The sequence below is a fragment of the Phocoena phocoena genome, chromosome 1 (assembly GCF_963924675.1).
Source record: "Phocoena phocoena chromosome 1, mPhoPho1.1, whole genome shotgun sequence".
NCBI classification, from domain to species: Eukaryota; Metazoa; Chordata; class Mammalia; order Artiodactyla; family Phocoenidae; genus Phocoena; species Phocoena phocoena.
The window spans coordinates 148,818,319-148,823,490 of NC_089219.1; the positions used below are offsets into that span (position 1 = coordinate 148,818,319).

General features: G+C 38.0%; 1 pseudogene; it reads right to left on the reverse strand.

The window, feature by feature from the left end:
• Positions 1-4,713: 4,713 nt before the first annotated feature.
• Positions 4,714-4,890, reverse strand: LOC136141117 (U2 spliceosomal RNA; annotated as a pseudogene).
• Between the last annotated feature and the right edge of the window lie 282 nt (positions 4,891-5,172).

A 5,172-nucleotide genomic window follows, 5' to 3' on the forward strand; every position in this document is an offset into this window, starting at 1 on the left:
TGTAGGAGAAGCTAGGAAGACCCAGGGGTCCAAATTCTACTCTCATTATATTAATCCTTAAACCCTGGGAAGTTTTCCTGGGATGCTATTCTAACTTAAGGCCAGGCCACTATCCTGATGCATCTATAGCCAAAAGTAAATCTCGCTTTGCTTCATCCCTTTTTCTATAAATTCTCATCAAGTTAACCAGATCTGCAGTCATGGCCAATAAATACACCATACCTTGGCCTTTCTCAAGGCCCAAGGCATTTTAGCTGGTGTCCAGGCCAAGAATCAAAATGAGATTTCAAGTCCCTTAAACTGATTCTGGGTCTTGCATTTAGGCTGACAAATGACATTATTCTTGTAGAATCCAGTAAGTGCCAAAGCCCTTATCCTCAAAATATGGTGGCTTTGGACGTAGATAAAGGGCTGATTTTCCTAAAGGTGACATGACTTATACCACCCAAAATATTTGGCTGCCATTGTCTCAGGCTTACTTGAGGCAATTTAAAAAAAAAAATTTTTGAGGTGGCAGACAACTTGAAAATCATGGTGCTCTTTGCATAATACTATGAAATATGGATGTATTTAATTCTAGCATTTGAACTAGGAACAATTTTCCTAGCAGAAAATGACTATATTATAGGTATGTAGCATAAAATCACAACACATGTGCATGCAAACAACAAGCTCTTGAGGGAGGCATGATCTGTTGCTTCAGACTTTTGCCATTAATATTCATTGGCTGCTTGTTCATTTGTTTTGTTCTCTGCCTCACAGGCAAGCAGTAGAAACCACCAAAGGTTTAAGAAAAATTTATGGAAGGAAAATTTAAAGTTGAAAACATTCTATCCATTAAGTTATTATTTCCTCTAAATTGGCAAGGCTGCCATTATTCAATTTCAGCAGTGAAAAATCTTGGATCAGCATGTGGAACATTGAGGCTCTTTGGGAAAGCAGTTTGAAAATTACAGATGGAAATCAGTATAATGTAGGTTAACAATCTGAAACTCAGGGTCAGACACACCCAGATTTGGGTCCATACCCTGTCAGTCTTACTAGCTAGTGGGATTCTGGGCATGTCATTGAATCTTTCTGTGTCAAACTTTTTTCCACAGTGAAATGGTCACAACCATAATATCTTAGAATTGTGTGTCAAGTGAGGTAGTATATCCTTAAGGACTCTTTGATTTTGAGCAAAAGAAATCAGCTTTGAGTAAATTAAGCAAATAGTTTACTGGATGGATATTGGTGCTTGACAATATCCATGAGAACCTGAAGAATCAGGCATGGAAATGCGGTTGAACCAAATCAGTTCTGGAGGCTCAGAAGCAGAAAAGATAGCAGTAATTTTATAACAGCAACTCTAGTCCAGTCATCCTTAATCAAATGGAATAGAACTTCTTTGACTCTCTGATGGTGTTCGAAATATCACAGAAGAAACATCTAATTGGCCTAGGTTGGGTCAAAGGCCACTTCTTGTTCAGTAATAAGGAGCACATTTGATTACAGTTTCTTGTCAAGACTGTCTTCAGTGAAGTATTCCTTTTTTTTGGATTATGGTCATTTGGTTATGTGTTTAATTTTGAATCAGAAAGTTTGAAACAATAAGTCCATAATCAACACAGAGTGAGGGCCAGCCTCTGAGTATCAGCTTATATCAGCTTACAGAGTTCTTTGGGATCCTTGTTAGAACAGTGAGGTTTGAACAGGGAACCAGAAAGGCAGGCATCTGTTTCTTGTGACCACTCCATTAGATAATATGTACCTCATGCCCTGGAATCCTAACACACAGGTCCACATGTATTACAGTTCTATTTTTTGTTTTTTTTAAATTTTTTTAATTGTTATTTTATATTGGAGCATCATTGATTAACAATGCTGTTAATTGTTAGTTTCAGGTGTACAGCAAAGTGATTCAGTTATACATATACATGTATCTATTCTTTTTCAAATTCTTTTCCCATTTGGGTTATTACAGAATACTGAGCAGAGTTCCCTGTGATAGACAGTAGGTCCTTGTTGGTTATCTATTTTACATATAGTAGTGTGTACCTGAGGTATTCTAATACCTTTTCAGTGGAAGCGGTATTCTAATGAAGAAAAATGGGATACAATTGGAAGGGGAAATGAATATAGGTGTTCTAAAACAAAAATGTCTTCTTTTTTCAGCTTTTTTGAGGTATAATTGACAAACTGTAATAAATTTAACAGGTACAATATGATGATGTGATATTTGTGTACATGGTGAAATAATTCCCATAACTGAGTTAATTAGCATCCATCACCTTACATGTTTACTTTGTGTGTGTGTGTGAGAACACTTAAATTCTACTCTCTTCACAAATTTCATTTGTCCAAACAGTATCATCAACTATAGTCACCATTAAACAAAAATGTCTTCTCTAGATGGAGTATGCAGGGTGCCTGATACCTACTAGGTACTCAGTATATGGTATTTAACCTCACCTTCCTACTTCATTTAAGACAATCAGATGATGCACAGTAAGTGGAGTTGACTTGGGATACTGGGTATTACTTTGTAATATTTTGACATTAGTCCAGTAATTTTTAAGAGTGTCAGAAGCCCAGTATTAGTGGTTTTCCATCTTTTTGGAATGAGCCCCTTCACTCACAAAGGGGTTTTGGATGCCAATCCTTCAAGAGGAGTCAAAGGATCTCTAAAGATGTAGTTTCTCAAAGCTGGGACCCACAGAGGTTGCTTAGATAGAGTAACTCTGCCCAATGAATTATTATAGTGATCTCCAGGGATGTGTGGCTACTTACATCATTGTTTTCAAGGATATTGAAGATCTTGAAGATCTACATTTGGGATCACTATAAAAGAAAATTCTACGGGAAATTTTCTATTCTCTAAAGTGTGTATCTTTTGATAGATATTTTCAGAATAAGCATGGCCAAAAAAAAACCTCTTTTTTATCTCTGCTGACTACAAACTAAATCTACAAATACCCCAGAGATTTTGGCACATCTTAGCCATCACAATATGATAATTTCACTATTTCTCCTGAAGTGACTAGGAGAATTCACTTTGTGGGTATATTTTCATTATCAGCCGTACTCTAACATTTTCCTTTTATCTTTATCTCACTTCTTGTTTACCTTAATTATTTTATTTGCTAAACCACAGTCCAATTTTATTCTTACATGCATTTGTACTTTAAGGAGAACTTTCTAACTATGGTCTTTTGAAACTCCAACAACCTGTATTCTGATGTCAACATTTTAAAATAGAGTAATCCTTCATTCCGCCCCCAGTTGTAATTCAGAAAACAATGGCGGGGAACAGACCCTGTAGTGCACTGTACCTCTTCCCCATTTCAACTTTGTGACCAAATCCACCACATCACCTCTTGAGTTCTTCATTAAATTATCAGGACTCTACTGCATTTAGGATTGATTTGATAGGGGACTCAGAGGCCATCAGAGCTACAAGGTCTGTATCTCCAGCTTTCATTTTCCTTTTTCCTTCTTAAATCAAAAAAACACTTTGGTTTGTCACAGCCTGACCCATCTATTCAGAAGTTTGTTCCATTAACTCTTTTAATAGTCTCTTCTCCAGGGCTCTGATGAAATTAAAGTCATTTCCACCCTAGACGCTGGAGGGCTTCTGTCTTTCACCATAATTCACTGGCTCCAGCTAATGGGTGGGGGAGGGGCAGAGTGGAGGTTATTGCAAGGCTAGGCCATGCTTTGCAGACTGTGCGGTGATTGAAGACGTGAAATGGTAGGTGTTTTTTGTCTCTTCTTAGATCTTTGTTAGAATGCTTATTTTGTCCCTCCTAACCTAGCTCTGGTGGGATGTAGGTAGAGTGGCCTCCATCTTAGTCTATATAACTTGTACTAGGAGAGATCTAATCTTTCCATATTCTTTTCCACCCCTTTGACAGAGGCCTGAATTCACACTGTTAGTAATTCATTCTTTCAATTTAAGGTTTTAGATTTTCTAAAATTTTTAGAATAGCATATTGAGTTTTATGAGTCATTAGCATCTCATAAAAATTTTATTTTACATTTACTAGGTAACACACTTTGAACCAGAAAGATGAGAAGAGTCAGAGAATACTGGGTCCCTGAGTTAGTGGGTAGAGGTGTATCAGAAAAGCCAAGAAGCTGACAGCAACTAAGGCAGCTTTTGCCAAACTTTATGGTATTTAACACAGAGCTGGCCAGTCTCTATTCCCTACATTCAAATATTGTTCTGGATTCCTAAAAGTGTGGATACTATTTTCTATTTCTTAGAATTAAAGTTTATCAATCACTCTAGTCAGATCGTATCCTAATCTTTTTTTTTTGGACATAATTGTACACCCTATTTAACCTCTTTTTCTGGCAGGACTGGGAGGAAATTTCAGAAAATATTTCCAAAAGAGAAGTCATAGACACTGCCAGTCAACAAATAACATCAGAAATGTGAACGAATTAAAATCAAAGTGAAGTAACTTTTTTTTGTGGTACACAGGCCTCTCACTGTTGTGGCCTCTCCCGTTGCAGAGCACAGGCTCCAGATGCGCAGGCTCAGCGGCCATGGCTCACGGGCCTAGCCACTCTGCGGCACGTGGGATTTTCCCGAACCGGGTCATGAACCCATGTCCCCTGCATCGGCAGGCGGACTCTCAACCACTGTGCCACTAGGGAAGCCCCAAGTGAAGTAACTTTTGTTTCCAACCATGATACAGTCATTAGTCCGGGACTTGCCCTCCTGACATAAAAGGATAGAAAACTCAAAAAATATATGAAACAACTGTAAAAAGCATTAGAGAACTATGCGGGAAGGGAAACAAACTAGGTGAGCTCTACAATTGCCTTGACTTTCTGCTTGGGGACAACTTTTACTGATAAGAACAGATACTACACTTGATCTTAGCCAAAAGGCTGAGAAGCAATTGGGGGCAGTTTTTAGAACACAGTGCAGAGATGGGAACACGTGCAGAGTACAGTTGTCTTGCTAAGTTGAAGGTACAGCAATCAGAGTTTTGTGAGGATAAGGTTTAATCCAGAGTACCGGAGAGTGGAGGGAATTACACAGATTAAGAACTCTAGAAACCAGCATGGAAGTTTTTTGAACAGGTTGCTGAATATTAAGTATGCATTTGTTGGATAAGGTAAGGCTGAGCAATGTACAAATGTCATGAAAAAAAAAAATTGTGTAATGGAGAGCTACAAGCT